Consider the following 22,257-nt stretch of genomic DNA (forward strand, 5'->3'; position numbering starts at 1 on the left):
TTGTGGAAAAACAGAAGATGATGAATAAAGAAACAGATTTTATGGTATTCAAAACAAACTACTTGAATAATTATTTCGAAGAACTTGAAATATCATCCAACGAACCGGATTGGAACGTGATGATACTTCAAACAATGGAATTCAAGGAGTTCTTAGATTGCAAGGCTTTACTTGACATGATGGACGATGATGAGTATATCGGGAAATATAAGTTTATTCTTCAAACAAAATTTGAAGAAATGGTGGAAAGGTTTATAACAAAGAAACTAGGAGTAACTACTAGACCAGTTTCGGCCTATGCGTCAAACAATCGTAGAGTGAGTCTCTTGGATCTGTATTTAGAGATAGAGAAGGAAGGAGGACATAGAAGAGTGACTGAAAACAATCTGTGGCCTAAGGTGGCCAAAGATATGGGATTCGAGTACAGTGATGGATGAACTTATGCGTCTCATGTATGCGATGTACCTGGACGTCCTCGTTTATTACTATAAATTCAAGATCATTCAATCAAAAGCCTGTGAGAAAGAGATAACAGATGTGAAGGAAGTGCCAGTCAGTAAGACGGATCTGCGGAGCAGCCGAAGTGAAGGAGAAGACGTCAAACAAGTTGAAGGTGAAGATGACAGTCAAGAGGTTGCTGGGAGTCCAAAGGAGCACTATGCATTTTTCACTAATAATGGATGAAATGAGATCAAAAGGAGAAGATAGATCAGAAGAACCTTCGACTTCAACAGAGCAAGGGCAGCCATGGATGAGGCGAATGAGAGTGTTCTTAAATACTCCCGTAAACACGATTATGTTTAGGGGAGAGTGTTAGAATATTATAAACATAATTTTGTATTTATGTTATGTATTAAACCTAGGATATATGTATACCTATATGTATGTGTGTAATAATTTGAAGAGGTGTGACTGATGGTTGGCACCGGTCTCGAATGGCGGTTATTCCCGCCAAAATTCAACTGCCATCCCAACCGTTTCTCCTCTCAATGTACTTATGTCTATTGCCAGGAACATTACTCGGTACCAAGAAAATTTAACCGCCTTTAATTGTCCACTTTAATACTACACTATTGACTTATTATCAATTCATTATCAATCTGTTTTGATATCATGAATTCAAATCTATGTGGTAATTCCGCTGCATCACAATCTGATGGCCAACAACTCACACCTAAAACATTTATATAGGGTTGAACCATCGCAAACTTTTCAGTTGGTGGTTTTACTGTTAGGGTATAATTATGGCAGTTACATTTGTGACTGCTCAGTACTCATTCTGTCACTACTAAAGTTCATATGGGGTTGAACCCTTGCAAACATTTCTTAACATCAGAGATGCAGATGGTTGCTGCCCCCTTGAACCCGGGCTTATTGGTTCATGAAATTACAATAGTCTTGGACGAGTGTGTACTCCACACCTCTTTACTTGCACCAATGTATATATTATAATTGTCCATTTGGTCTTCAAGTAAATTTCGATTACCCAATATAGTTTAATCACACTTAAATCATCGACACTATATAAGTTGTGAGGGAGAGGAGCCACTGTTGGCGTGTTAACTGAGATGGCTCTCTTTAAAAGCAAATCATGATTTGATACATTTCAACAAAATCGTGTCAGCACGAATTGTAAGTGTGCAACAGTAGTTATCCTTTTAGATCTCAGCATGAAACTTATAAATATTAACCAACCACAGTAAATAATGAGATAATACTGTTAGGTAGTAGAGCCAATTGTCTTGGGTTGATTCATGGAAAATTCGTTGTGGATGATATTCTAATCTACTCTTAGAATATGCAAGTTATGTTATGATGATCAAGAATACAAGTAAACAAAAGATATATAACCTTATTTATATTATATAGTTACTGTTAACAAACATGATATGATGATCAAGAATACAAGTAAACAAAAGATATAGCCACAAAATCAGGCGACAAAACTCTTATTAACCCAAACCAAAAGGATTTACTGTAACAACCCGCACTTTCGTGCTTGTTACTCTCGTTACACTCGTTACGCCTAGCACCAGAGATTCGGATCAAAATGTAACTATATCGCTAACAACGCTACTTCGCATATATCACATACTTTCAACACGCTATATCGCACAACACAACGCATACTACACTAATGCTAACAATGACATCGCGTGAGTACTTAAACTACTCCCCTCGCTCGTCGTGATGCAACACAAACGCAACGCAAACTCGAAATGCAGTTACTTATGCTATGACCTATTATATATATTATAATATCTGAATATTAAACATGTCTAAACGCGCATTCGCTAGCACGCGCAACTCAATTTGTCGCACTGAAACGCAACCTAACACGACGCTACTTATCTCGCTACAACGCGTAAAGTACCCAAAATGGTTAACGCAACAACACACGTCGAACGAAACGAAAGTTGGAAAACTAACAAACGAAGTCGGGCTGTCCGAATGGACATCCGATCGAATGGACTTCCGTCTGGATGACCATCCGCCCGGATGGCCATCCGACCGGATGGCCATTCGACCGGAAGCCATCCGACCCGTTCAATCGCCTTAACTTTCGCCTTTGCCTATAAATAGGGCCATTATGTCTCATTTCAACACTTTGGTTCTCTCATCCAATCACTCGCTCCCAAGTCACTTTTCATCACGATTCAAGGCTATTCCGTAAGTATTTCTCCCCAAATCTTGTACAATCATCATCACCACACATTTCTACATCATCTTCTCCATCAAAATCACTAGTTTTCTTCTTGAAATCGTCTAATTTGGACGTCTTGAAGATGGTTCTCACTCGGTTTCTTATGCAAATTGTAGTGTGACGTCACCTCATCAAGAATGGTTCAGATCTAAAGGATTTCCACACTCTTCAACACGAGTCTCAACAAGATTTCAACATTTTTCAACTGTTTTCTACTTTTCTTCAAGCTTTCCTCAACATTCTACTCAAAACCGATGGAATCTAGATTCATTTAGGCTCTCTACTCATTCTCTAGTTGAGAACCGGCTTGAGGATTGATTTCCACCGAAGAGATGACCGATTCACAGGTTGAACATAAAACTCCATCAACACAGTGAACCTGATCGAATGGGGTGATTCCCATCCGATCGAATGAGCTGGGCTTGGTGTGGTTTCCGTTGTTTGACACATCATCATGCCGTCTCCGTTAAACCTCAAACTTTTTAACTTAGAAAACTTGTGTGAAGTTTTCAAACAATCAGATCATCCAATCGAATAGCCATCCGATCGAATAACCATGAGATCGAATGACCATTCGACCAGGTGACTATACCTTTATACTATTCCTTATTAAAAAACAACTTAGTTAAACTTCAAACCACCAAACTCTCGATCGAATAGCCATCCGATCGCATGGCCATCCGTCCGGATGACCATCCGACCTGATGACTTGTTAAAATACTACAACGAAAACTTCAAAAGTTTTGAAACCGATTTACAAACACACAACTCTCATTCGAACGGCCATCCGTTCGAATGGTCATCCGCTCGGATGACCATCTGCTCAGATGGGCTATGCTCATTCGATCGAATCATCATTCGTCACCCAACACATCCGACACACTGTTACGCACCATTCAACGCTTACGCTACTGTTCCATGCTCAGGCTAACTCAACGCGCCCCCCTCAATCTAATACAGTATGTGTGTGTGTAGCAGCTACGAACCCACTGTGAATATACTTGACCCCCTTTTAAACACTTTAAACACACTTTGGGGTGTAACATACGTTCCTATCGAAAATGCACTATCAAAATGCAGTGCATACTCTAAACTATTATCACATGCGAATAACTGACGTACATATTTACACGTGTTGCTTAATACATATGTGCTAGGACTTTTACTCGCGACATCCCACCTTAGCTAGTATGGTACTATAGTTGGACTCGCACCCGACGTGGTCTGGTTAAGGAAAATTACGCCCTCTTTGGGATCCCCATCGCAGTCATCGAGTGACTTAGCTGGTAGTATTTGTCTTGTAGTGTGTATGTGGTGTATCTCGTTTATGTATGTGGAAATTCGCAGCGCTTTTATCTACTTTATTACTATTTCAAACCTGTATACTCGCCATTACTTTTGTATTGACATTATTTTAACGTATGTTGCAGGTTAATCGCAGGTTATCTCGAAAACAAGCTAGGAAGTCTAGAAACTCACAATAAATCTAGGTTGTCGGATTTGAATTGTTTGAGAGAACATGAAATCTGTATAACTGTTTGCTGATATATTGTTTATTAGTATAGGATAATGAACGCATTAAATATTGTCACTAAATAGTTGTTATGGATTCTCTTGAGCAATTTGATTCGCCTAGTGTCGCGCCCCGATGATTCCGCCATCAGCTGGGGTGTGACAGATTGGTATCAGAGCCATAACTCTAGGGAATTAGGAAAGACATGACCTAGTCCGGGTTTTGATGTCTTAGGATTGACCTAGTCTATAGTCTAAGTATCAACAGACCCATCGTACGAACCCACTTGGGGTATCATACGAACCAACATGCTGTTATGCTCTCATTCGAACTCGCGAAAACTACATCTTCGTACGGACTCCCGCACATATAGCTTCGTACGAAGGAGCCTTTCCTAAGGCTGAAAACACACTTTTGCCTTTCCTAAGGCTAACACAATACACACGCTTGACGATACCGCATACCACAACGAGTGATCGTATCAAGATTAGGTGTGAAAACCAAGAACTCTCGATAAGATCACTTACTCAGCGCATTATTCTCAGCACGAGAACCTTTCGAAGAACTAGGGGTGACATCCACATCTCAACGGAAATCTTCATTTCTATCTAGTGGAACTCCCGGATTGATTCGGTGAGCACAACCACAGCTAGGAGCGAAGTTGTTAAGTTAGGGGTGAAACCCGTATCTTAACACCCCGTTCCACCCCCCCCCCTAAAATGGTTTTTCAAAAACTCTCACCAAAGTCTCGACTGTTCCAACGACTCGAGCCGTGTAGTAACTAGAAGGACAAATGTTGTAGCCGCATTCAGGTAAGAACATAGTCTATTAGGCCAAAGCGCGTGCTCAAGCTCGTTGAGAGTACCATGACATTTACCTACCATTTTTGGAGAAGATAAATGCTCAAGAAAACCGAAAAGCATATGCAACCCGTACAATCTTCTTCTTGACAACAATGGGAACTCTAAAGCCCATTGCAATCGAGCTTAGCCTTCCTCCTAATGACACCAATATCCCTTCAAAACAAGTTCTCACTCCTCCGGTTGATGCAACCACCAATTGGTTGTGGAGACTAGGCAAAGCTCATGTATACTCTAATGACAATGGTGTTCACCAACTTGTCCATCATTGGTAAGTCACATCTATTTGTTGAGTTTGCACACTTATTCAGATAGGATCCAAAGTGTTTATTTATCCCTAATCTATATTCCTAAATGCTCATTATATGTATGGAAGTAATAAAATATGTTGGCTACCAAAATGGCAAACAAATAAATGACTATGATTTGGTGTAATTGATATATAGGTTACGAGTTCATGCGTGTATCGAACCATTCATAATAGCCACTCACCGAAACCTGAGCATAATGCATCCGATTTTCAAGCTTCTTAGTCACCACATGGAACATGCACTTGCAATAAATGCGATGGCCCGTGAGAGTCTTATATCCGCAAACGGGATTATAGAATGTGGCTTTTCTCCTGGAAAATATAGAACGGAGATAATAAGTGCTGCCTATCGTGACTGGTGGCGCTTCGACTTAGAAGGCCTTCCTGCAGATTTGATACGAAGGTACGAATACAAAGCCACTAAATCAAAACTGAAATATGCAAATAAAGTAGAATAATAAATGTCTTAACCTGTTGTTTTATATTACACATATAAAATGAATATATTGATGCCAAGATTATGACTTCATCAATATATGCAAATAAGACAGAATAATGATGATAGCTTAAAAATTGTCTATAACATTGTTCTAAGTATTTTACATCACTTTGGTTGTAGAGGAATGGCAGTATGTGATGAGACAAAGCCCCATGGACTGAGAATCCTCATTGAAGACTACCCATATGCCAATGATGGGCTTCTTATTTGGTCTGCAATTCAAGAGCTGGTGCACACATATGTTACCCACTACTACCCAGATGAAAATGATGTTATATCTGACAAAGAACTATAATCATGGTATAGTGAAGCCATTAATGTGGGTCATGCTGATCTTCGTGAAGCTAATTGGTGGCCTAAACTAAGCAATCCTGACAGTCTTACCGAGATATTGACCATTCTAATATGGACTGCTTCAGCACAACATGCGGCACTTAACTTTGGGCAGTACCACTATGGTGCATATTGTAACACCTCGAAAAATTCTTGTCCAATAAAATAAAGACACGTGTCATGGAGGACACGTGTCAGGAACCCGGATCAAATAAAGAGATGTATGGTAGGATTTTAAAGAGGGCGTCATGTTATTTAAAATACCTCTGAACGACCCAAGGGCGACATGTTATTAAAACACCTCTGAGCGACCCGAATTGTTATAAATCCCAAGATCCTTAAATCATTAGATAATCATCCTATATGATAACCGGTTGCTCTCAAATAAATAAAGTTGCATCTTTATTAAGGACTTTGGAATTATAGGTTGTTACTACTGAAATTGTTAAATAAAATCCTTGTAAATAGGAATCAATATAGTTATTTTCTTTGGCCAACTATTATGAGAATCCAAGACTCATTCTTGGTAATCTCCGTCACTTTGCAAGACCCTTGTGAGTTGAAATTGAATGGGAAACATGTAAGAGCATGCTAGGCATGCAATGGCTGATCAAGATGGTCCCACATCTGAAAAAGAGGGATTGATTTCGGAGTTGGTTTGAGTGCATGGTCAAGACTTAAAAGTTCACAAGTTTTTGTCCTCTGGCCATCGGTTACGGACCGCAAAGCCTTAGGCTTACGGTCCGTAAGGGGGGTATCTGGGCATGTTTCAGCAAGGTCGGTTACGGACCGTAACCATTTCAGCTTACGGTCCGCAAGAGGTCCTTACGGACCGTAAGGCCTCAAGCTTACGGTCCGTAAGACCGTCGCTGGCAGCAGATTTTGGACAGCTGCCTGTCCAGCCCGTTGCACCGACTTAGAAGGATGGTTTTCGAAATCAGGGGCTTGCTAGGCAGTATTTAGGCTCTTAGGGACACCTGGGGTGATCTTGTAACTATCCTAGACTTCCATGTCTTGATCCTAGAGCATCTTGGTCCCTATATAAGGAAGTGAAGTGGTGAACTTTGATCATTTCATTGTGTCACTCACTTGGAGCTTATTTCTGGAACTTCCTTGGACAGCAACAAGTGCTCATTAAGTCCCTAATCCTTCTTAGGACTCTTGTAAGTGCTCTTAACCTCCTTTAATCCATTCTAGCTTAACTAATTAAGTAAAAGTCAAACCATCGTAATTAAGGTTTGACTTCGTGATTAATCATAATGTGCTCTGTCAAATCACGAATTAAAAATACCTTTAGGAAGGTAATTAAGTGGGTAACAAATCCTTAAAAGGGTATTTTCAGATTCCCACTCTAAGCATGTCAATTGTCGAGTCAAAGCTAACTATAAAAAGTCAACAGGATGCTTAATTTCAAATTAATACATAATTAGCAATGTAGGTTGCATGTAACCTGTTTGAACATTAATATAACTTGGTAATAAGCATAAGAACATGTTCCAACATGCTCAACTCGATAATTTTCTGCTTAGACCCGGTTCGGAACCGAAAGTCACATAGTTTGACTTTCGCTTTGACTTTCAGTTCTGACCCGTTTTAGTCAAGATTAAGATTGCCTTAGAGCTTCTTTTGGACCTAGTAACATGTTAGTATATCCTCCAGTGATTATACAACTCGGTTCATTAGATATCTTGTTCATATGCATGATTTCGTTAAATGCACATATGTTGACCATTATGCCCAAAGGTCTAAAAATCATGATTTTCGAAAAATAAAAGGGGTAGACATGTTAGATACTGAAATATAAACTTGTTCCCAAAATTTGACATCAGTTTGAGGTCTAGATTAAGAGTTATGCCCATTATCGTAATTAGAAGCCTTCTTAGTGAATAATTAGCGTAATTAACGCATAGCCTATTTAAACTTAGATTTCATACAAAAACTTTATACCCACTGTTATATAATAATATTTTGGGAATTTTAAAGATTTTTATTTATTTTTAGAATGAGCATAACTAGAGGTTTTAAACTTAATTCGGCTTATGCCGGTTTTGCCCTTTTCGGCCATAAAATGAGTTTTACAAAACCTTTTGACCCCAAACTTTTTCCTACTGATTTATTATGCTAAATATAATATTTTGAGCCTTCTGGAATTATAAAAATATCAGTTTTTCTTTTAAAACCCGGAAATGGCCCCAAATCGCCTTTTTAGGCATTTTTACGACATAGTATATGTCAAAACTAGTTTTTATATAAAAGGTCTAATACCTACTGATATATTCTATAAAAATTTATATTATAACAGTAAACCCGAGTTGGAAACTCAGACTCCCAGTTTTGACCCTTTAAGCTTATGTGAAATTACCAAAATGCCCTTTTGGTACATAAGATGGTTGTAATCAATAAAATTCACATATATATGATACCCTACTGTTATAACATGATAAACTAAGTATAATTACTGATTTATTCAGATATAAGACTCAGAATCTTAGTTTAACTCTTTTATACCCTTTAAAATGACCAAAATGCCCTTATAAGGCGTAAATTGAATTTAAAACCATTTGGGGCATAATTGGACATACCTTACTGATATTACAACACATTTGGTGCATATAATCTCAGGAAACTTGCATATGACTTATATGGTTACTCGTTACGCACTTTCGCGTTCGGGTCGGCTTATGTGACTAGTTCACGCATATCAGCCGAAACGGGTCAAATCGTATCATCTTAGTCTCTAAAACCAGAATGTGTTTAGTTTACCCATATTATACAAGTATCCAAGCTTGTAGGGTCTAAGTCACATTCCTTCCAGGTTTTCGCATTCCTCGCGATTAAACCATATTTTATTCTTCAAAACTAACCGGTCTAAGCTTAGGCTATGTTAAAAGACCCGTTAGGATTTTAATAGGTTATATTAAACCTTCGTTCCAGAATAGGAGCCCAGTAAAAGACACTTGCATTTTTGCTTTTGTGGTTTATACTTGCTCAGGTAAATACTTTTAACTTATTTTCCCTTATACGGGCTTGGGGGTACGGTATATAAAATACCGCTTGGTCGGGCAATTGACCCCAACTCTTTAGTAGTTGGGTATTATCAATGTGACCCGTTTGAAAACTTGGTTTTGTTTGTTTTTACGCCTTTGGGAGCTTAATGACCATGTCCCGGATATCCTTGGCATCATTTTTGGCCACGACCTTGACACCCGGGTGTAGGCGTACACCCGGTATTATGTCCATTATTAAGGTATGACTTATACTATGTGGTGTGTCAATTAACCTTAAACCCGACACGACTCGGGCGACTGAAGGCACAACAAACATGTAAATCCTTTACAAGTTTAACTTTGATTAAATATTCCCATGTTATAAAATGTTTTGTGCCTTGAGCATTTAAATCAATTTTTAAAACCTTTTCAAAATGAGTCAGTTAAATTGTATTTACCAGTGCAAACTGACGTATTTTCCCCAAAAAGATTAAGTGCAGGTGCTATACGTAATAGGCTGGTCTCTCCTTAGCATCATAGAGTCTCGCAAGCTTTGGGATGCATTCATCTGTTGAACAATTTTCTCCTTTTATTCCGATCCGCCTGTGGATCTATTTCGACTACTTGTGATACTTAAATATTACATTCAATGGTTGAAATAAATCTATTTCTTTTGCTTCCGCCGTGCATTATAATTTGTGTTGTTTGACTATGATGATATCAACTACGTCACGATACTCCCCCACCGGGCCCACCAGTGACACGTGGAAAATTCGGGGTGTGACAGGTTGGTATCAGAGCCAACACTGAGTGAATTAAACACTAGCCTTTGCGTGTTTAATCTCAGTGCACAAATTGCACATTCTTCGAGTTCCGAGTCTAGACATCGAACATAGGACAAACTCTGTTTTGTTTTATTTTGAGTCTTTTATAATTATATTGTGGTTGTTATTTAAATCATGTATGCAGGTCATCATGCCACCAAGATTTCTCCGCGGTCGGGGCAAGGGACCCGTCACGGGTCATGATCACGAAGCCGGGCCTTCGCACCGGCGAACCCCATCCATTACTATGAGCACCAGCCCGCAAGAGCCATGGAGGCTCTATGTTGAACCCGGGAGACGGTCAGTTTCCCTTAGCTCTTCACCTTCTTACCAGCACTCCTTTGGGCCCCAATCAGAAAACGAGCCCAACGACCAACCACCAGCCTTTATACCTCTGCAGAGATCCAACTCTCACCACTCCTTTGGTGACCCAACCCCAACCTTCCAGAGCCGGTTCAACCCGGCCAACGTTTTTCCAGAACCCGTGGGTTTTAACCCACTTGGACCGGAAGACCACTTCTCTGGGGATAACGATATGGACGAGGATACTGACCCTATGGAGCCTGCTACGGGGACGCCCAACCACCCAATAGAGATCTCTGACGGATCATCTTTCCACGGATCGCCTTATCGCGGTCCAGACAGCTACGAGGAGAGGTTCCGAAACATCGACTGGTATTTTACCCCCTCACACCACTCGTCCCCCTACCAGCAGCAACAACAGCAACAGCAACAGCAATAGGATCCTTCTCAGGATTCTCGTTTCGTGGCAGTTACCCCGCCACCACCACCACCAGTGGAACAGCAGCCGCCTCCGGAGCCACCGAGGCGGAGGAGGTCGAACGCACGGATGTCCGTGCGAGGGGGTGTCCGCATCAGCACACCCCAACCATCAAGTGGCAGCCATTATCCGCCACTTCAGAAGGAAGAAGAAGAACCACAATTGGGGGGTCCATCAAGCCCCATTCCAGAAATCAACTCAGTACCTGTGGCACCACCGTTGGGTTTCGATAACCCAATCCCTGCTTACGCGGGTTCAGCGGCGTATAATCCTTTTGAGCAACCGGCGCATACCCACTACAACTACAACTACGCTAGTGTGGATCCATATCAGGAAGCATGGGATTACAACGCTAGTCACCCAGAGGGGCCTTATGGTGGCCTATGGACTACTGGCTACCCGACTTTTGGGTACCAGCATCCGCCGCCTCCTCCACCGGTGTACCAGCCGCCACAGCCACAGATAATTCCTCCAGAACGCCAGCAAGAAGTCCTTGAGAGACTAGACCGTTGTGAACGGGAAATTCAGACTGAGCGCAGACACAACAGAGGATTCTTCAAAGGACTATCAGACCTGATCAAGGGAAAGTCCAAAAGGAGGGACTATTGAAGATCCTTGTTATTTTTATTTAGTTGTAATTCAGTCCCTGCGTGGACTTTTTGCTTCAGTATTCAGCTCCTGCGTGAGCTTGTTATTTTGTACTCTGCTCCTGCGTGGGCATGTTTGGTTAGTTAACCCCTGCGTGGGTTTGTTCTTGAATTCCGCCCCTGCGTGGGCATTTGTTTTTGTACAAGTCCCGTTCGGGCAAATGTTGTACTTGTTTAAGACAATTTATGGGATGGTTTAATTAAGTTTTCATTTTGATTAATTATCTGCATGAAATATGAAAATTAATGAAAATTTAAAAAGATCTGCCATTATATTAAATTTGGTAAAAATCTAAAGAGAACCAAGACCTAGCCTTTTGGTTTATAAAATGAGGCCAAGATGGTAGTTCCATAATTAGGTTAAGATCCATAATTAACATCTCAATTTAGGACTATTCTGCGTTGATTATTAAAGAATCTTGGAGGTAAAACCTAGCCTTTGTGTTATTGCAAACCTGGCCAAGATGGTACAACCCACACAATAGATTCCAATTATTAACATCTGTTAGTATGTTAATGATTTTGGCAAACTGTGAGTCAGTAAAGTCACACAGGCCATCTCTCATAAAGGGTTAATTTTAAATTCCCTTAATTATTTAACCACTTCTTTGAAGTGAAGTGCCTGTGGGCAATAATTAAATGTCCTCCGTGACTAAGGACAGTGGTAGCTTATGACTCCCTGTTATTAAATGGAAATGAACTATGATTCAACCTAACACCTAGATACTATAAAATCTTAATTATTTATTTTAACTGTCCTTGTGACTAGGCCTTATGTGCCAATAATAAAGTATCATAGGATAATAGTAAAATCCTAATATTTTAACGAATTAACCTAAAATGGCAATTTAAAACCTTGGTTAATAAAACATAAAATACTATAAGAGCCTTTGAGTTAAAACCATATCCATCATTTATATGTAGCAATTGAAGCTACATGGCTGGATCAGAGGAAGTCAATAGCCATCCGGTGGGGAACCGTGATGATGCAAAATTCTTAGTAACTGGTGCTGAGTTAAAAGCAATTGTGAATGATGCGGTTGCAAAAGCCTTAGAACGACAGTACAGTGAGTACAGTGAGACCCGTAGTAGAACCTTACCTACACCGCATGCTAAACCAAAGAATCATTCTGAGGCTCACAACGAACCACCACCTACTCCACCCAAATCTAAGAAAGATGATGACCGACACTCCTCGAATGAAAACAGTGTTCACCCCAAGAAGATCGTGTTTGACGAAGCCCCACGTGCTAAGGGTTGCACGTATAAATATTTTGTATCTTGTAAACCTCGAGAGTTTACTGGAGAAAAAGGGGCTGTAGACTGTATGACATGGCTTGACGAGATAGAGACAGTGGTAGACATCAGTGGTTGTGCTGAGAGGGATATGGTTAAGTTTGCATCCCAGTCTTTCAAGGGGGAGGCTCTAGCTTGGTGGGGAGCGTTGATCCAGGCTTCTGGAAAAGTTGCCTTGTACAATATGTCTTGGAAGCAATTTGTTGCTCTTGTCAAGGATAACTACTGCCCTCAGCATGAGGTTGAACGAATAGAATCTGAATTCCTATCTCTGGTTATGAAAAACCTAGACTGCCAGGCATACCTCACCAGTTTCAACACCTTGTCCAGAATGGTTCCTTACCTGGTAACCCCTGAACCCAAGAGAATCGCGCGTTTTATTGGGGGTTTAGCCCCAGAAATCAAGGCTAGTGTGAAGGCCTCTAGACCTATCACATTCAGATATGTAACCGATTTATCTCTGTCCCTCACTCAAGATGCAGTGAGACTAAGAACCTTGAAGAATGCGGATTCTGACAAGAGGAAACGTGAAGATGATAATTCACGTCGATCGAGCAAGAAACATAGGGGAAACCGTGACAGTAAGAAGGGATCTGAGGCCAGGAGGAGCGAGCAACAGTCGGGCGATAGGCCCAAGTGCAAGGTTTGTAGGAAGCACCATTTTGGGAGGTGCAGGTTCGAACAGAAATCCCAACCCAAGATGTGTGGGATATGTAAGTCTTCTGAGCACAGAACTCTTGAGTGCAAGAAGTTGAAAGATGCAACTTGTTACAGTTGCAATGAAAAGGGGCACATCAAGACCAACTGCCCAAAGAATGTCAAGAAGACTGAAGATGGGAAGAAGACCAATGCCAGGGTCTTCCAGATGAATGTGCAGGAGGCCATCCAAAACGATAACGTCATAACTGGTACGTTTCTCATTAATGACGTTTACGCAAGAGTATTGTTTGATTCTGGAGCAGATAAATCTTTTGTGGATAGTAAATTCTGTGAGCTGTTAGGATTGCCTGTTAAAGCCTTAAGTGCAAATTATGAGGTAGAATTGGCAGATGGAACTTTAGAAACCGTCTCAACTGTATTAGATGGATGTGTTATATCCATTAGGAACCACTTTTTTCCTCTTTCCCTGCTACCTTTTAAGTTAGCCGGTTTCGATGTAGTATTGGGCATGGATTGGTTATCGCATAACCAAGCCCAGATCGTATGCAATAGGAAGCAAGTAGTAATCAAGACTCTATCCGGTGAGCCTCTCACCATTCAGGGAGATACACATCATGGATTGCCTGAGCAAGTGTCTATGCTCAAAGCATCCAAATGTTTGAAGAATGGTTGTGTTATCTATATGGCACAAGTGACCATTGATGAACAGAAGCCCAAGATTGAGGACATTCCCGTTATCTCGGAGTACCCTGAAGTTTTTCCAGAAGAACTGCCTGGTTTGCCACCAGACAGGCAAGTGGAATTCAGGATCGATATCATTCCTGGAGCTGCACCTATCGCTAAAGCACCTTATAGACTAGCACCTACGGAGATGAAGGAATTAAGAACATAGCTAGACGATTTGCTAGCCAAGGGTTTCATTAGACCTAGTTCGTCTCCTTGGGGAGCGCCGATCTTATTTGTCAAGAAGAAAGACGGTTCGATGCGATTATGTATCGATTACCGAGAACTTAACAAGGTTACTATCAAGAATAGGTATCCTTTGCCCAGGATCGACGATTTGTTTGATCAACTTCAAGGGGCAAGCTATTTCTCCAAGATAGATCTGAGGTCGGGATATCATCAGTTGAAGGTTAAGGATGAAGATGTGCACAAGACTGCGTTTAGGACTCGTTATGGTCACTACGAGTTCCTAGTGATGCCTTTCGGGCTCACTAACGCGCCTGCCGCATTCATGGATCTCATGAATCGCGTTTGTAAGCCATATTTGGACAAATTTGTTATTGTCTTCATTGATGACATCCTCATCTATTCCAAAAATCAAGCTGACCACGAAAAACACCTCCGTTGTATTCTGAAACTGCTTCATCAAGAAAAGCTATATGCAAAATTTTCAAAATGTGAGTTTTGGTTGAGAGAAGTCCAATTTCTTGGACATGTGGTCAGTGAGCGCGGTATTCAGGTGGATCCCGCTAAAGTCGAAGCTGTCATGAATTGGCAAGAGCCAAAGACACCTACGGAAATCCGCAGTTTCCTAGGTTTAGCAGGCTACTACAGGAGATTCATCGAGAATTTTTCAAGAATTGCAGCACCCCTAACTTTGCTGACTCGCAAGAATAGCAAGTTCAATTGGGGACCTAAGCAGCAAGAGTCATTCGACACTTTGAAGCAGAAATTGAGTAACGCTCCCGTGTTGACGTTACCTGATGGGATTGATGAATTTGTAGTCTACTGTGATGCATCACACACCGGGATGGGTTGTGTGTTAATGCAGAAAGGCAAGGTCATTGCCTATGCTTCACGACACTTGAAGGTGCATGAGAAGAATTACACCACCCATGATTTGGAGTTGGGTGCCGTTGTATTTGCACTAAAGTTGTGGAGACACTATTTGTATGGTACCAAATGTGTGATCTATTCCGATCACAAAAGCCTCCAACACCTGTTCAACCAGAAAGAATTGAACATGAGACAGCGACGTTGGATGGAAACTCTGAACGATTATGATTATGAAATTAGATACCATCCAGGCAAGGCTAATATAGTCGCAGATGCCTTGAGCAGAAAGGAGAGGGTGAAACCAATCAGGATCAATGCCAAAAGCATTGAGGTCAGGAACAGTCTAAATGAAAGGTTGTTAGCCGCACAGAAAGAGGCAGTATTAGAAGCTAACTACCCTAATGAAAAGCTAGGAGTAACTGAAGAGCAGTTATCCTATGGTAAAGACGGAATCCTGAGACTAAATGGAAGAATATGGGTTCCTGTTTATGGAGGACTTCGAGACGTCATCCTTAAGGAAGCCCACAGTTCCAGATATTCCGTCCATCCTGGAGCGGATAAGATGTACCAGGATGTAAAGGCAAATTATTGGTGGATAGGCTTGAAAAAGTCTATAGCCACCCATGTGGCTAAATGTCTGACGTGTGCTCAAGTTAAGGCCGAGCATCAGAAACCGTCAGGTTTGCTACAACAGCCTGAAATTCCCACTTGGAAATGGGAAATGGTAACAATGGATTTCATCACCAAGTTGCCTAAGACGCAGAAAGGAAATGACACTATTTGGGTGATAGTTGATCGACTGACCAAGTCAGCACATTTCCTACCCATTAGAGAAACTTTCAGTTCCGACATGCTAGCCCAACTGTACGTGGATAAGATTGTATCCCTGCATGGCGTACCAGTATCTATCATCTCCGATAGGGATACCAGATACACATCTCATTTCTGGGAGAGTTTCCAAAAGTCCCTGGGTACGCAATTGAATTTTAGTACAGCTTATCATCCCTAGACGGATGGGCAAAGTGAGCGTACTATTCAAACCTTGGAGGACATGCTTCGGGCATGCGTGATTGACCTAGGAGGAAGTTGGGATAGGCACCTACCTCTGATCGAATTTTCCTACAATAATAGCTACCACACCAGCATTAAGGCTGCGCCTTTTGAGGCATTATATGGTAGAAAGTGCAAAACACCCATTTGTTGGGCAGAGGTAGGAGACGTTCAGTTATCAGGACCAGAATTAGTCCTGGAGACAACGGACAAGATTACCCAGATTAGTGAGCACCTAAAAGTTGCCCGTGATAGGCAAAAGAGCTATGCTGATGGTAAGCGAAAATCCCTCAAGTTCGAGGTTGGCGATAAAGTTTTGCTCAAGGTATCACCATGGAAAGGGGTAATGAGATTTGGCAAGAAAGGTAAGTTAAGCCCGAGGTATATCGGACCATTCGAGATCATTGAATGTGTAGGATCGGTGGCTTATAAGTTGAACTTACCAGAGGAGCTTAGTGGTATTCATAACGTGTTCCACATCTGCAATCTGAAGAAATGTCTAGCTGATGAATCGCTAGTCATACCGCATACGGATGTGCATATAGACGAAAGCTTAAAGTTTATAGAAAAACCTGTGTCGATTGAGGACCGGCAGGTAAAGAAGCTTCGAAGGAAGTATGTACCCATTGTCAAGGTCAAATGGGAGGGCCGCAGAGGTCCTGATTATACGTGGGAATTAGAATCCACGATGAAAGAAAAATACCCTCAATTGTTTCAGTAAATATCGAGGTCGAGATTTCTTTTAAGGGGGTGAGGATGTAACACCTCGAAAAATTCCTGTCCAATAAAATAAAGACACGTGTCATGGAGGACACGTGTCAGGAACCCAGATCAAATAAAGAGATGTATGGTAGGATTTTAAAGAGGGCGTTATGTTATTTAAAATACCTCTGAACGACCCAAGGGCGACATGTTATTAAAACACCTCTGAGCGACCCGAATTGTTATAAATCCCAAGATCCTTAAATCATTAGATAATCATCCTATATGATAACCGGTTGCTCTCAAATAAATAAAGTTGCATCTTTATTAAGGACTTTGGAATTATAGGTTGTTACTACTGAAATTGTTAAATAAAATCCTTGTAAATAGGAATCAATATAGTTATTTTCTTTGGCCAACTATTATGAGAATCCAAGACTCATTCTTGGTAATCTCCGTCACTTTGCAAGACCCTTGTGAGTTGAAATTGAATGGGAAACATGTAAGAGCATGCTAGGCATGCAATGGCTAATCAAGATGGTCCCACATCTGAAAAAGAGGGACTGATTTCGGAGTTGGTTTGAGTGCATGGTCAAGACTTAAAAGTTCACAAGTTTTTGTCCTCTGGCCATCGGTTACAGACCGCAAAGCCTTAGGCTTACGGTCCGTAAGGGGGGTATCTGGGCATGTTTCAGCAAGGTCGGTTACGGACCGTAACCATTTCAGCTTACGGTCCGCAAGAGGTCCTTACGGACCGTAAGGCCTCAAGCTTACGGTCCGTAAGACCGTCGCTGGCAGCAGATTTTGGACAGCTGTCTGTCCAGCCCGTTGCACTGACTTAGAAGGATGGTTTTCGAAATCAGGGGCTTGCTAGGCAGTATTTAGGCTCTTAGGGACACCTGGGGTGATCTTGTAACTATCCTAGACTTCCATGTCTTGATCCTAGAGCATCTTGGTCCCTATATAAGGAAGTGAAGTGGTGAACTTTGATCATTTCATTGTGTCACTCACTTGGAGCTTATTTCTGGAACTTCCTTGGACAGCAACAAGTGCTCATTAAGTCCCTAATCCTTCTTAGGACTCTTGTAAGTGCTCTTAACCTCCTTTAATCCATTCTAGCTTAACTAATTAAGTAAAAGTCAAACCATCGTAATTAAGGTTTGACTTCGTGATTAATCATAATGTGCTCTTTCAAATCACGAATTAAAAATACCTTTAGGAAGGTAATTAAGTGGGTAACAAATCCTTAAAAGGGTATTTCCAGATTCCCACTCTAAGCATGTCAATTGTCGAGTCAAAGCTAACTATAAAAAGTCAACAGGATGCTTAATTTCAAATTAATACATAATTAGCAATGTAGGTTGCATGTAACCTGTTTGAACATTAATATAACTTGGTAATAAGCATAAGAACATGTTCCAACATGCTCAACTCGACAATTTTCTGTTTAGACCCGGTTCGGAACCGAAAGTCGCATAGTTTGACTTTCGCTTTGACTTACAGTTCTGACCTGTTTTAGTCAAGATTAAGATTGCCTTAGAGCTTCTTTTGGACCTAGTAACATGTTAGTATATCCTCCAGTGATTATACAACTCGGTTCATTAGATATCTTGTTCATATGCATGATTCCGTTAAATGCACATATGTAGACCATTATGCCCAAAGGTCTAAAAATCATGATTTTCGAAAAATAAAAGGGGTAGACATGTTAGATACTGAAATATAAACTTGTTCCCAAAATTTGACATCAGTTTGAGGTCTAGATTAAGAGTTATGCCCATTAGCGTAATTAGAAGCCTTTTTAGTGAATAATTAGCGTAATTAACGCATAGCCTATTTAAACTTAGATTTTATACAAAAACTTTATACCCACTATTATATAATAATATTTTGGGAATTTTAAAGATTTTTATTTATTTTTAGAATGAGCATAACTAGAGGTTTTAAACTTAATTCGGCTTATGCCGGTTTTGCCCTTTTCGGCCATAAAATGAGTTTTACAAAACCTTTTGACCCCAAACTTTTTCCTACTGATTTATTATGCTAAATATAATATTTTGAGCCTTCTGGAATTATAAAAATATCAGCTTTTCTTTTAAAACCCGGAAATGGCCCCAAATCGCCTTTTTAGGCATTTTTACGACATAATATATGTCAAAACTAGTTTTTATATAAAAGGTCTAATACCTACTGATATATTTTATAAAAATTTATATTATAACAGTAAACCCGAGTTAGAAACTCAGATTCCCAGTTTTGACCCTTTAAGCTTATGTGAAATTACCAAAATGCCCTTTTGGTACATAAGATGGTTGTAATCAATAAAATTCACATATATATGATACCCTACTGTTATAACATGATAAACTAAGTATTATTAATGATTTATTCAGATATAAGACTCAGAATCTTAGTTTAACTCCTTTATACCCTTTAAAATGACCAAAATGCCCTTATAAGGCGTAAATTGAATTTAAAACCATTTGGGGCATAATTGGACATACCTTACTGATATTACAACACATTTGGTGCATATAATCTCTGGAAACTTGCATATGACTTATATGGTTACTCGTTACGCACTTTCGCGTTCGGATCGGCTTATGTGACTAGTTCACGCATATTAGCCAAAACGGGTCAAATCGTATCATCTTAGTCTCTAAAACCAGAATGTGTTTAGTTTACCCATATTATACAAGTATCCAAGCTTGTAGAGTCTAAGTCACATTCCTTCCAGGTTTTCGCATTCCTCGCGATTAAACCATATTTTATTCTTCAAAACTAACCGGTCTAAGCTTAGGCTATGTTAAAAGACCCGTTAGGATTCTAGTAGGTTATATTAAACCTTCGTTCCAGAATAGGAGCCCAGTAAAAGACACTTGCATTTTTGCTTTTGTGGTTTATACTTGCTCAGGTAAATACTTTTAACTTATTTTCCCTTATACGGGCTTGGGGGTACGGTATATAAAATACCGCTTGGTCGGGCAATTGACCCCAACTCATTAGTAGTTGGGTATTATCAATGTGACCCGTTTGAAAACTTGGTTATGTTTGTTTTTACGCCTTTGGGAGCTTAATGACCATGTCCCGGATATCCTTGGCATCATTTTTGGCCACGACCTTGACACCCGGGTGTAGGCGTACACCCGGTATTATGTCCATTATTAAGGTATAAACGTTGGCTTCCCGCCGCGGACTTATACTATGTGGTGTGTCAATTAACCTTAAACCCGACACGACTCGGGCGACTGAACGCACAACAAACATGTAAATCCTTTACAAGTTTAACTTTGATTAATTATTCCCAAGTTATAAAATGTTTTGTGCCTTGAGCATTTAAATCAATTTTTAAAACCTTTTCAAAATGAGTCAGTTAAATTGTATTTACCAGTGCAAACTGACGTATTTTCCCCAAAAAGATTAAGTGCAGGTGCTATACGTAATAGGCTGGTCTCTCCTTAGCATCATAGAGTCTCGCAAGCTTTGGGATGCATTCATCTGTTGAACAATTTTCTCCTTTTATTCCGATCCGCCTGTGGATCTATTTCGACTACTTGTGATACTTAAATATTACATTCAATGGTTGAAATAAATCTATTTCTTTTGCTTCCGCTGTGCATTATAATTTGTGTTGTTTGACTATGATGATATCAACTACGTCACGATACTCCCCCACCGGGCCCACCGGTGACACGTGGAAAATTCGGGGTGTGACACATATGTTCCGAATAGGCCACCACTTATGCAAAAACTTATACCCCAACCACATGATCATGAGTATGCAAGTTTCATGGCTGATCCACAGGGCTATTTTCTTTCATCCTTGCCTAGTTTATTTGATTCAACAAAATACATGGCTGTAATTGATATTATCTCAGCACACTCGCACGAGGAGGAGTATCTTGGGGAGATTAAGGATGCATACACTAGGTGGCCAGGTGAACCAGATATTATTGATGCATTCTACAGATTTTCGGTGAATATTAAAAAAATTAAAAATGAGATACATAGAAGGAATGTTGATCCAAGGCTTAGGAACAGATGTGGTGCTGGTGTTCCACCTTACGAGCTGCTCATACCAACTTCAGAACCTGGGGTTACTGGAAGAGGTGTACCAAACAGCATAACGATATGATAAAATGCTAGTATCAATAAATCCAGTGCAGCATAACGATATGATAAAATACTAGCATTTGTTTTATCATTAAATCCAGTGCTCCCTGAAAGTTTCGGCGCGATGCCTTTCTTTGAATAGGATAGACGCGCACCTAAAACATTTCTGATTTACGAGTAGGAAATGAGCTCACGTAGATCATAAGTAGAGTGAGTGGTTACTAATATCTAACTCTTGTACAAGACTGTTTCTGCATATACATATATAAAATTGTTTCTGCATATACATATATAAAATTGTTTCTGCATATACATATACACTCACACCTAAAACATTTATATAGGGTTGAACCATCGCAAACTTTTCAGTTGGTGGTTTTACTGTTATGGCAGTTACATTTGTGACTGCTCAGTAGTCATTCTGTCACTACTAAAGTTCATATGGGGTTGAACCCTTGCAAACACATGAGAGATGCAGATGGTTGCTGCCCCCTTGAACCCCTTGGTTCGTGGAATTACAATAGTCTTGGACAAGTGTGTACTCCACACCTCTTTACTTACACCAATGTTTATTATAATTGTCCATTTGGTCTTCAAGTAAATCTCGATTACCCAATATAGTTTAATCATCGACACTATATAAGTTGTGAGGGAGAGGAGCCACTGTCAGTATGTTAACTGAGATAACTCTCTTTAAAAGCAAATCATGATTTGATACATTTCATCTAAACCGTGTCAGCGCTAATTGTAAGTGTGCTACAGTAGTTATCCTTTTAGATCTCAGCATAAAACTTATAAATATTAATCAAAATTTATCAACCCCTCTGTCGATAGTCTCTGTTTCACGTTCGGTCGATATTTTTGGTTCCAACATCAGACACGACAAATCGAAATGAATATTCATTTGTGAAGAGTGGCGATTGGCGGTATTTGTTCCGTAGAATGGGATTCTGTATTGTTTTAGTTATATTGGAATTTGTTTCAAGGGACTTGTCAAACATCAAATGGCATCGATATTATGCAGATCTGATAATGTTCTTTGATGGGTTTTGTCAAAACAATGGTATTGTGGTGAATCAACAGCAAACTAACAAAGATAAACAACAAAAATAGCGACAAAACGTGACAAAACTCTTATTAACCCAAACCAAAAAGATTACCCCACAAATCCCAAATGATCTTACAATAGTAAGATCTAA

At 40.2% G+C, this 22,257-nt stretch overlaps 1 pseudogene; it reads left to right on the forward strand.

Moving 5' to 3' along the window:
• The first annotated feature begins 747 nt into the window (after positions 1-747).
• LOC110880465 lies at positions 748-21,088 on the forward strand (annotated as a pseudogene).
• Positions 21,089-22,257: the final 1,169 nt, after the last annotated feature.

The sequence above is a fragment of the Helianthus annuus genome, chromosome 16 (assembly GCF_002127325.2).
Source record: "Helianthus annuus cultivar XRQ/B chromosome 16, HanXRQr2.0-SUNRISE, whole genome shotgun sequence".
NCBI lineage: Eukaryota > Viridiplantae > Streptophyta > Magnoliopsida > Asterales > Asteraceae > Helianthus > Helianthus annuus.